The following is a 12,761-nucleotide window of genomic DNA, read 5'->3' on the forward strand; positions in this document are numbered from 1 at the left end:
GGATCAGTTCCAGAAAATAATCTGGAGACTCTATTTTCTAATTGCATACAGGTGAACAAGGAGTTTGCCTATGAGCCTGCAAGTGTCTATTTAATAGACAAAATTTAGAAAACAACACGTCTTCAACATCTTATAGGATAGGGCTCAACTCTAGAATTTCAGTTTCCAGTTAATGTGGCCTATTATGTACATACAGTACAATGAAGACTATTCAGAACTTCCTATTTGCCTTAAAGGCAACCACAGTTAATGCTCTGTAATCTGCATTACAACACACTGTAGGGTTTTCTGGTTTTAATTAATTCTTCTGAAAATATTTTTGGGATGAGTGGATGCATATGGTGAATGTAGTCGTGAGAAAGGCTGTGGGATTCATAATTACAAAGAGAATAAAAACCTGACCTGCTGTATGTGCAGCACTACTAAGGTTTCATTGTTCAAGTTAAGCAAAACCTCTCTCCTATTACTAATTTCAAGATCAGCAACGCATATAGTGAATAAAAGTGGTAATGATGCTTAGTGTTTTGAATAAGTCCAGACAGAGCTGTTACTAATATAAAAAAGGAAAAATCTCACTTACCTTAATAGTTGTAAGCTGTTATTTCATACTCGGTAAACTTTCACTCCCTCCTAACTAAGCGAAAGTTCTGCAATCTTGGTATTAGAATAGCTCTCAAATACATACTGCAGAATACCAAAAAAGAGAAAGCCTATGTTGTCTTTACTAGCAGGCGTCTCTCCAGGGATGATTGGTCATTACCCTGGCAACCCTCACAAATGGCAAATGACGTAAAGAGAGTGGGAAAAAAGCCACTGAGAGCAGAAAGCACTATATGCATTATAGATAGTTCTGAGAATCCATGCTCATATATGCATTAAATGGCTTCAGAGGAGCACAAGGGACCTTCCATTTTGCAGAGATGCCTGCTGAGGTGAACAGAAACTTTCTATTTTTTTTCTTAATCAAAGCATTGGGAGCATCTTTACATTTTTAATTGAAGCAAATTAGTTTCTGATTATTTTAATAATTCACACACTGGGGGTTTCTTTGTTTTTTGTTTTTGTTTCAATTATGTTAAAATTTCCCATTAAAATAGCTCACAGTCCTAGTCAGACAAGAGTGGATGCATTTTTCATTATTCCTATTCACTTCATTTATTGTTACATAAAGTTACTTATTGTTTTATTTATTCATATTAGCTCTCATACCCTCATTTTTCCCTAACAGTGCATTTGTACAATTTGTGCAAGAGTCCTTATGCTTATGTCATAGAAATAAACGCATTGGCAGTTGTATTTAGTTTTACGGATAACTATACTTGGCCTAAAGAAGTCATATTAGAGAACAAAGAAGAAATATTAGAGAACAAATTAAAAAGCATTTTGTTATTTTTGTAGAGTGTGATCACAGTGATTTGACCACACTGTGACATGTACATCATAGAGCTAGAGAAATCTAAGTCTGGTTAATTCTTCTACAATTAGGTGGAAAAAAAGAATGCAAGTAAGATGAAAAGGAAATGTGCTTTGAGATTCCTTAGCATCTGTACCCCTCTTCTTCATGCAACTAAGTAAACCTGAAGGAATTCTGTATACAAAACCCAATAAGAGCATCTTCTAGCCTTGCTTGCATATGTTACCAATTACAGTTTAGGATCAGGCATCATTTTACTTGCTCTTCTTTTGACCTCAGATTTTTGGATTCCTAAATGCACATAAGCCAACTTTCAAAGAGTATACTGGAAAGCATTAGCACATTTTCTAACCTACAGGAAAGGGCACAATTCTCAGAGATTAAATAAGAGCTGAGGAAGTAAGTGAACTGAGGTAGCTGCTCTAACCAGTTAGCTATTATGTAAAAGTTGGATGGGAATGGCTCTACCATGACAACTGAGTATTGCAATGAATTCCTTATGAAAACACATAAGATGATGTATTTGAACTCTGCCCCACTTCAAATCTGAAACGAGACGTAAGTAACCATCAGCTGCAACAAGGTTATTTCTGAACCTAGCTGCCTAAATTCAATTAGTTATAACTTTCTGGAGTAAAATTTAGCACTTACTGAAATTTAGATGCATTCAAATTCAGGTGTTCTTGAAGAAGGGGTTAGACAGGCTGTAGAAGCCCAGCTTGCTCATGCAAGAATAAAGGCAAGAAACTCTGTCAACACCTCAGTTAAAAAATTATATCCAGGTCCTTCAAGAAGACTCAGCGTTCTAAATGCAGCATACACATTTCTACCAAAGAAATCCTGTTGAAAATGTGATTTTTTAAGTGTAACAGAAGGAAGTCTCTGAACTGATAATTGCACAGGGAAGTACATGCAATACTTCACCAAATAATGGAGTTGACATAAAAGAAAAGTCTTTACCAGAACAGTTGCTCTGGAATAGCGAGATTTTCTCACAGGCATAGCAACACACCCAGCTCTCCATTTCAAGGTGTGACAAAGGCATGTACAAGCTGCACTGTCATTCTGCACCTGGAAACAGCCTCCTGACATGAGGCATGAATGAGCCTTACCCTCCAGGTGCTGTTGGTCAGACTGTAGATTTGATTAAATCTTGTGCGGCTCCAAAATTTGGAAGCAGATAACAAGGGGGAAGACAAGCACCTTCACTCCTTTTTTCACTTGTTTCTAATCAAGGTGTTAGATCAATACACAATCACCATTTATATGAGATAAAATGTAACCAAATGAGCAGAAGTGCCTCTGATTGTCCTCATGAATAGGGCAGTGAGCCAAGATTTAAAGAGACCCAAGCTAACTCAAGCTCTACTACTAGCTTGTTGGGTTAAGTTCTCACAAAATGTTTCCCCAGCTGTACAATATAAATAAAAATTCTAAATACTTTAAAAAGAGCTTTCAATGCTATCACTGGAAAGGTTTATATAAGAAAGGGTTTAATTTTTATTATTTTCAGAATGTACTATCCTCCTGCTATCAGGAAGAAGGCAGTATACTCATATTATGACCATCTTCCAAAAGGCTGAAAGAGCCATTCTAAGTGACTGAATTTTATGACAAAACACGTAATGAACAGAAGGGTTATTCAAAAGATAATGCTCCATTAGGTGTACTCTACTTATTTGCTGATAACAACACATTTTAAATTATTTAAACACTGGCAATATCATACTAGCAAATGTTCTGCTGGGTTGTAATTGACAGAAATATTGTGATCTGAGCAAAGTGAAGCCTCACTGTAACATTACCTCTGATACCACATTCTCCTGACAGGAGGACAGCAAGGGCTATTTTGCACTTTCTGTGGTTTCTAAACATGGCCAGTGTGTGCTCTATGCTTCCCATAAGTCTACTCTTTGATGATCAAAATCTAAGCTGCTAATTTCTTCATAATTACTGTTTGCAGAAATTTAGATCCAACAACAGACTTTCCACCTACCTTACCTCACCACAACTGAACAAAACTCTTACCACCAGTGTTCCCAAACTTGCCTTTTTAAGAACAAATGCGATCTGTCATGGACATATTTTGTGTGAAATGTTATTAGATATAAGACCAGAAAGTATTTTTAAATATACAGCAAATTTCTGTGTTTTTGCAAAGAGTTGGTCTTAAAAAATAAATCATCCTTTTTTATTCTATCCAACCCTACTAACTTGCTTTTGTCTCAGCATGTGAGATTGGCATGTGACCGTTCTGAGCAGCACAACAGGGACAAATCCAGTCAATGAATGGGGAGAAGGGGAAGACACTGGTGCAGAGGTGCAGTCAGGGAACAAGGCTTCTGATGGAGTCTTAAGAAGAGGCACAATGACAGAATCTTACATGTATTTTGTGACACTGTGCCAGCCATGCTGCTGAATCTAGCATATGCAATACCTGATGAAAAATTGGGTAGCCAATCCCTAAAGAATCCTTTCCATACACTGCCAAAATTTGTAAATGTGTTAGAAAGTTAAATTAAAAATTGGTCAGTATATTAAAAAAAGACTGGAGATGGGAATAATCTAATAACTAATTTATTACTGATTTTATTCTAAGTGATTAATCCCAGAAAAGGATCAGCTCACTCAAGTCAGTAGAAGATAAAAATCTTCAGCATTTTTCTGGACCAACAATTTAAATGTTTGTGAAATGCAGCATGTTGCAGAATCCAGCCATTTAAACATGCCTATAGTCACATGTTGTAAAAGACAATCACACAGGACCTTCTCCATACTTTTCAAGGTCTGTCATTCCTCTTAGGTGTGTCTACGCCAATCTGCTTTTTAGCTGGAGAAAATGAGCTCAGGGTTTAGCAGGCCTAGTGTATTACATGCCAGAGAGTCAAAATAAATTAAAAAAACCCAACTATCAGAATATATTATGTCTATAAAGACCCTTACACCATTATATAAAAAAAATGAATCAAAGGAGTCAGTAATTATTTTTGTTTCCTAAGCACTGAATATATTCTGAGCAATGCACTGTTCAGCAAGCAAAATATTTTTTTCGTTCACTGTCCTTCTAGAGGACAGATATGTCCCTCGTTAGACGATGCCAAACCCATCATTAGTGTCCTTGCAATTCTCCATTAGCAATATTGCAGATAGACTAGCTGATGTCAAGGATGTCTGTGTTGAAAGATAAGAACATTCCTCAGTAGCAGAAACTATGAGCTTTCAGCATTCTTTGGCCTTCCCATGGTTTAGCTTTAACTGGGAATATTATTACGGTGAAATTCAGTGAGATAAACTATGGAATAGAGAGTACTGGCATTCAGAAAATGAAAACATCTGAATATGCATACACTGCTATTAGCATCCTTTAGTACTAGATTTTAATCAAATTTGTAGACAAAGTCTGCTCTTTAACACAGTCGCATCCAAACCCAGCAATTCATTACTCTCACTTCATCTTTCTTCCAGTTCCAGCATTTGTTGTCTAGCACTTTGAAACTCAGAGCAGCCTCTCCTGATCTCCCAGACTATCTGACAGAACATTCCAGTAGGTGAAAACAACCTCAGCTAAGGAACCCTGGGGCAGGAAAATTGGAGTAGTTCTGACAAGAGAGCACAATGGCAAGTCCAAACCTTCCAACACAAGTCATAGGTCATAGGAACCACCAGTGATGGTGACATCTGCAGTCTTTGCTGACTTACTTTCAGGGCTGGTAGTACAGATTAACCATCAGCTGCCAAGTCAACTGAACCATACTTCTCACCAGTAAAACAGCCTCAGGATCCACACAGCATCGGAGCTTCTAGTAAGCAACACAGATCTTAAGTTCCCAGGACTGGCTATCCCTGTGATAGCACTAGTTAGCATGAAAGCACTAGTATAGACAGAGAATTGTGCTTACAACTTTGACGCAGATATAAACAAGCCATTGAAAATAAACAGCCTCTGAAAAATATAGCTTAAAAGGCCTGGTTTCCTCCAGTTGGGTTTCATGTTTAGATTATTTTGTATATCTCAAAAATCAAAAATTTCTGATCAAAGCCCATATTAGGATAAATATATTTATGCAGTCTATGCTTCTAGATGTTGTCAGCTAATATAATATAGTTTATGCTGCAACCTTACCATCTGTGTAAACAACCAAAATGTAGCATAAGCCCAGTTTCCTAGTTTACTGGTATTTAGTACTAGTTTAAAAATACCTGAGATTTCTTGCTGACATTAGATCTCTCCTGCCACAAGGATCCCACAGAGATAGTTTTCTATCTCTATTTTTTTTTTGATTGTTCAGAGAAAACAAGTATCATGATTGATAATAAAACTCTCCCTCTAAAAGCCTTATATAGGTGAAATGCCGCGGAACAGACTCAGTCAGAGATCAATGTGATCAGACAAAAAGCCATTTATTGCAAAGCATTAACTCCTTATATACTATTGCTTACACACACCTACAACAATTTGGCGTATCATGATTGGATACTTGTCTTGGAGACCCTTAGTGACTAACATATAATTGGTTAAACACAGGTGTGAGAACTTGACCTCGAATGCTTGCCAACAGTCCACAGTTCTCATAAGTCAGTGAACTACAGCTTCTTCTTATCTTGCTTGCTTAGGCTTCCTCGGGCCTCCCACGGCCTTGCTGTATCCCTTGGAGTTATTCAGAGCTCATGTACCAAATATCCATTCTCCTGTGAGAACACTGTCTCCACAGTGAAAGGTTCAAGAAATTAAGGAATATGAAATAAGACTGTTACAGAGTGGTGCTTTCACATGCTGCTTATGTTCTGTGAGAAAGAACTCCCCTGACCACCCTCCTAGCCAGTATTTCCTATGCCAAAGCTAATTTTCATATAAAGGACAAAATAATGAAGACTACCCACACAGGTAAGGTGATATATCAGAACTCTAGGAAAGCTCATCCTCTGCAAATGTCAAGTTCTGCTCTGTACCACATCTTTTCCTAACAATACTTGGAAACACTTATTCCTCTCAATTTCACTTGCAAGAAAGACGTCTTGGGCCTGATGAACCTATTGGCTACAATTCTGCTGCACTGAAATAAAAGACACTGTGCCAGTGGAAAAGTGGCAAGAGAGAAAAATCTGACTCTATCATAATTCCATAAGTAGAAGAAAAAGGGATTACAAATTTGCATATGATAAAAAATCAGAATTATTATAGTTATTAAAAATGGCATGAACTTACCTGCTATGGCAATATAAATGATCATGCAACGATCTTATCAACCACCCTAATGACTTTTAAATATGTAGTATATTAATACAGATGTGTGTTGATGCTGTAATTTAGCAGCTGATACTTTTGAACAGTAGTAGCGTGACTGCCCCAGAAAACAGATTTTCTGTGAATAAATATTCAGATAAAACATTGCAGTCCTAAGCTTTCCTGTGTAAATCAGTGTCTCCTGAATAAAAGCACAACCTTTTCTGCATCAGACTTCTTGCTGCAGTGCAATTGCATTGCTTTAGATACTCAATTTGGATGATAAAATATGTACTTGTCATAGTAATGACCTGAATTAGTTAAGGAAAAAAGTGACAATCTCTTTGCAATTGTGCCTATCCAGCAAATACACTATTATTTTTCCTCACTACAGTTTAATAATTGTTTATAAAAATCTCTTTTCTTTTTTTTTGGTGATAAAATAATAAATAAATATAGACAAATCAATTCCATACCTTGTCCCAGGAGGACTCTGGCTTGTATTCCAAAACCTGCTACACTGATGTTGATTGCCGTGTGTCTGCCCCTGCTCTGCCTATGCCCTATCCTGGTAGTATAATCTGCACAGAATAGACATGGTTACACCAAAACCTTCCCTTCACAGCAAACATTTCCAGACATCAAGTGAAAACAGCTTTCCATAGTAAACCAGGCCAAGATTCCACGCCTAACAGGGTTCCAGAAAAGTAATGTAAAGTGTCAATACTGCTGTAAGATCATTCATTAGCATACCTGTGCAGCTCTACTCCCCAGGCTGCCTTATTTTATTCAGTAAAGTATGCATTTGCAGAATCGGGGACTCAGGGCTCTTTTCTCTCAGAGAAGTAGGTTAATCAGGAAGCTCTACTTTTGGATTCCTTACCTGTGGCTGCACAAAACCATGATTCTTAGCTGCATGGTATCACAGTTTCAAACTGCTAGCAAGGCAACTTCCCTTCCTGGGAAGTTAGGAATAGGAATTTGAACCTTGCAAGCCTGAGGACACAGCATTTGACCAAGAAACAGGAGATCTGTACTCCATGCTACCTGCTCAGCTATTATAACCAAATTTCCACCCTAGCAGTGGGAATTGTAAGATCAAAATGCCTCATATAATGGTAAGGTTCAGCTGGCACAAAGATCTTCAAAAGTATTGTGTGCAGTTCTGCTGTCCTCAACATAAAAAGGACATGGAACTGTTGGAACAACTCCAGAGGAGGGCCACGAGGATGATCAGGGGACTGGAGCACCTCCCATATGAAGACAGGCTGAGAAAGTTGGAGCTGTTCAGCCTGGAGAACAGAAGGCTGCGTGGAGACCTCATAGCAGCCTTCCAGTATCTGAAGGGGGCCTACAGGGATGCTGGGGAGGGACTCTTCATTAGGGACTGTAGTGATAGAACAAGGGGTAATGGGTTGAAACCTAAACAGCAGAGGTTTAGACTGGATATAAGGAAGAAATTCTTTACTGTTAGGGTGGTGAGGTACTGGAAAGGGTTGCCCAGGGAGGTTGTGAATGCTCCATCCCTGGCAGTGCTCAAGACCAGGTTGGATGAAGCCTTGGGTGACATGGTTTAGTGTGAGGTGTCCCTGCCCATGGCAGGGGGGTTGGAACTAGATGATCTTAAGGTCCTTTCCAACCCTAACTATTCTATGATTCTATGATCTTCTGTTTATCAGACTAAGCTGGCTTCCCAGCTGTAGGTAGCTTTGTTTCTAAGGATGACAGGTACTGAGCCAGGTCAGGTTTGGCCCAGCTGCCAAGTAAATAAGCCCTGCAAGAATCCAAAGTGACTACAGACCAAGCACTAAGCTTGAAACAGTAAGTTCTGCCAGATCTGAGCCAAATGAAACACATATGCACAAGAGGCTCATTTCAGAAGGGCAATACAGGCACACTTAAGTTCTGACTAGGGCTGGCCTTAGTCCAGCAGACCTATTAATTACCTGAGAACCAGTTCCAGGCAAATGTTGCACTTTCACATGTAATCTGGCTCTGTGAATTCATACTACGCCTGAGCTAGAAAGACAAGTGGTCCAGTCCTCCAATTCTGTTTCACAGGTCCCAATCATGGTTCAGAACTATAAGGCAGCACTAATATGATGAGGTTTTTTCCCCATTCTCCAGTGTACCAAAGACACTATTATTCCAGTCAGTCAGATGGAATATCAAAATGCATTTTTTTTTCCATTCCTCTCTCCAAAAACTAGTCTGCCCATCTATTGGTGATGCAAAGTTGACTGTATAATACCAACAAGCACCATGTCTTCTTCCTCCTATCATGTTCTAAAATAAGAGTGAGTCATGGGTCTTTTACAAAAGGACCAGTTAAACACACCAGCTCCAAAGAAGACTTTGTCCCCGTGACTGCCTTGCTGGAATCACAGACAGATTTCAGACAGATTTCCTCTCCTCACCATTTTCAATCGCTAAACCTAAACATAATGTACAGTGGCTATAATGTAACTCATCCAGGTTTGAGATGTATGTCTTTAGTACATCTTATATGAACCATAAATCAGTATCTGGATTCCAGTCCGAGGTAAAAACCCTGTCAGGTGTGGCCCCTTAGCATTTACCTTGTGTTCTAGCACTTTCTCTACAGGGGAAGGATGACAGTGTAGTTATACTCACAGCATTCCAGTAGGGAAGGAAAGTATTAAAACCGATGAAGTATCCAAGTACTTCAGCAAAGAAAGTGGAATGTTGAGCAGTCATAACAAAGTTCTTGAGTGAATGAGTGTTAATGATGATTTCACTCCCCATCTACGTACACTTTTTAGTTCACATAAACATTTAAGACCTCTTCTGAAAACAGTAAAAATAAAACCTTTAACGTGAACTTTGCAATCAAGAAACAATAAGGAATACAGATGTTATGAATAACCCACTGTTACAACCAGTCTGCTGCCACATCCAAAAGCTGACACTGCAGTCTGGGAGATTGCTTGGCAATTGTATAGTAATGTTGAAAAGCAACAGGCCATCAGCCACCCAATGGAGAAGTGCAGCTTCTTGAGAAACAGAAGATCATTCTGTTAAGTTTTGGCTTGACATACACATCACTTTCCACAATGCTTCATATTACCAAAAGGTGAATGCACTTGCTTGAAAAAATTACGTCTTAATGAAGTTTTAAAGACCTCAAAGAAATAATCAGGAGGCTTCAGATTCTTCAGACTATCATGGATTAACTTCTACTTACTAATAAACATCATTATCTGGTGTCTTGATTAATGCCTCACTTTTACAATGAGGCCTCTGTTTATTCCTATTGACAACTTATGTTAGTATATGGCTCTAGAGTTATATGCAATGAAACACAGATAAAAGCAGTATGTGATATTCCCATGAAAAGCATGTAGTTCACATTATACCTACACTTGTGACTCCTGCCAAGGTGCTGTAGCCATTTGTACCAATATGGGAACCCAGATAAAATTCATTCACTGTTTCTATCTACTTTGATTTTATAATTCTTGCTTCTGAGAAAATAAGCAAAAACAGATAAAAAAAAAAAACCCAGCCAAACCAAGCGTTTGATACGCTACGGACAGTGGTGGCAAAGCTCTAAATTTCACGTGCTCTTATACAAACATAGGATGATGTGCAGGAATTCACTGAAATAATCCTAGATTTGCACCACTAAGAAAGGTTGGACTCTGCTTAAAAAAGATGCCTGGTGTCTATTCCTCTTGTGCACTGAACTTTGCATGGTTATCCCCACTGCTGCAAAGCAACGTCACCGCAAAATGTTATCAAACTACACATTCTCCGCTGATGTAAATGCCTATGAAAGTGTGAGGCAGAAAAAAATAAGACCTCAAGAGTTGTCAGTCTAAATTTTCTTTCCTGTATCCTTCAAGCTTCTTGAAGATTACACAAATCTGACTTTATTTCCCTATACCTGTCAAATCACGAAACTTCTAGATATCAGAATGGTTTCCAGGGCACATTACCTTGCAGTTCCATCCAGATCAGCCATTGGAGCAGTAAAAATGATCTTTACAGGCTCACTCTCTCTCCATGTCTCGCAAAGCCACAAGCCTTTTTACCTTGGCACACATTTTCCGATGGCATTCACTGGAAATTCTTCTTTGTTGAAGAAATACTGAAGAAAAATAAAGCAGCAGAATGCTGTGTTTGTTTCCAGCTTGCAGATCAGTCACAAGCAGCTCTTGTGCAGACAGCAGGATCTGGCTTAAAGTGTCAATTATCATATGAATACAGTGAATAATTACTACAAAATAAAGTACAAGCAGGAGCTAAATGAAGATCATCTGGCATTGTAATTCCAAATTTTCCGAACAGTTTCCCCATCTGCAATTAATTCCTCCTCCTCAAACAACTCTACCTTGAGTATTAGTGCCACATACTGGATATCATGTTAACAAATTAACTTCAACAGACTTCACAAAATCGGGATGCACTGACTTTGAGGTATAGTTAGTCAAAGAGCAGTATTTATCTTTCTAATGCTAGCATCTAAATTTTGTAGTTTTATTACACTATCAAATTTATGTAAAAACTTCACATTTTTTAAGTGCACGATGAAATTACAAAGTCTGCTCATTAAAGAAACAGAAAATCAAACTGTGTGCCAAATTAAATTCCCTGTCCTGGAGAGTTAGTAAGTCCAAATGGCTCCTGCTATTCTCATAATTATGCTTAAAACCCCCTTACTGTTGGATTTTACTGCTTTTTGTATGTTTTGATTCAGGATGAGACTTCAGGGGGAAGCAGCCTGACATTAACTGCAGCACCTCAAGAGCTGTATTCCAAACACACACATACACACATGGGCTGCTTTTCTCCTTCACTAGCACAGTGGTTCCTGAAATTGGTCATAACCTCTTCTAGTCACAACAATTTCACAAACTTCCTGGAAAACAAGAAACACAGTACCTTACTGGGTACACGAAATGTAAATTTCATCTTTCCTTACCTCACTGATTATATTCAGTGTAAATAAGATGATACCACTGAAACTTAAGTCACAACTTAGAAAAAAAAAACAAACCCACAGCTCTTTAGGACGTTCTGAACTCTATCAAAATAAGACAAAATGAAACTCATACCACTAAATTTTGTCTTACGGTGAAAATATAAGAAACACTTTTTTATTATATACAGTCCAATAATTAATTGCTATTAATGGCACTTGTTATTCTAACACTTCATAGGTAAATGTAAATGTAATAAAATTCTCTTACGCTGACTAAATCTAATAATTTTGGGATCCTTACTGTAGTATTACATAAATAAGTTATACATCTTATGTGAACTGGAAAAGAACACTCATGGTTATAGCAGGCTACACACAACCAAACCAACTCACATCCCCTCAAAAAAAAACCAAACCCTCATACAGGAATTCAAAAAGGTGCACACCAGGTGTGCTTGTATTTTATTCTCAAGTTAGAATTTTACTCTTCTCTAATATTAGCTCCTAATATTAGAAGTATCTCTATGGTATGCCTCTTTCTTCCATATCCTTTAATTCCTACAACTTTACGTTTTCGCCTCTCTGGATGTTCTGTCTGAACACCAAGCTTAGCTGAGAACTCTAATGCTATTCAAGGCAATCTGAAATCCTATTCACAAGCTCAACTGCTAAACTGGTACCTGAGCTGGCAAATTAAGACTGTCCAATAAGCCAGGCAAGCTAGCCCCAGGGATCGAGGTCTGAGGTTCAAAGGAGCACTCTAAGCCATAAAAACACACCACAAGGCTGGAATATCAAGATATACTTTAATCACGTTTAATTTTCAGTGGAACAGGCCAAAGGAGCAGCTATGGTAGCAGGGGAAGGACCCATGAAAAACCCAGCCACAGCAACTGTAGCTCCTTTCCATAACCAGCCTCTCTCCCAAGCTCCTTACTCACCCCATTCCTCTGCCCCCATGAGACGGCATTAAACCCAACCCACACCACCCCAGCAGACCTCAGGATTCCAGAGCTCCCTTTGCCCACTCCACAGAACCCAGCAGCCTTCCCCTCAACCCTCCCACCTCAGGCAGCCTTCCACCTCCCCAGCCCATTCCCCATACCTCACTACACCCCCCACACCACCACTCCCACCACTACACCACCGCCTACTCGCTTACCAACCCACCCTACACT

The sequence above is a fragment of the Melopsittacus undulatus genome, chromosome 6 (genome assembly GCF_012275295.1).
Source record: "Melopsittacus undulatus isolate bMelUnd1 chromosome 6, bMelUnd1.mat.Z, whole genome shotgun sequence".
Lineage (NCBI taxonomy): Eukaryota > Metazoa > Chordata > Aves > Psittaciformes > Psittaculidae > Melopsittacus > Melopsittacus undulatus.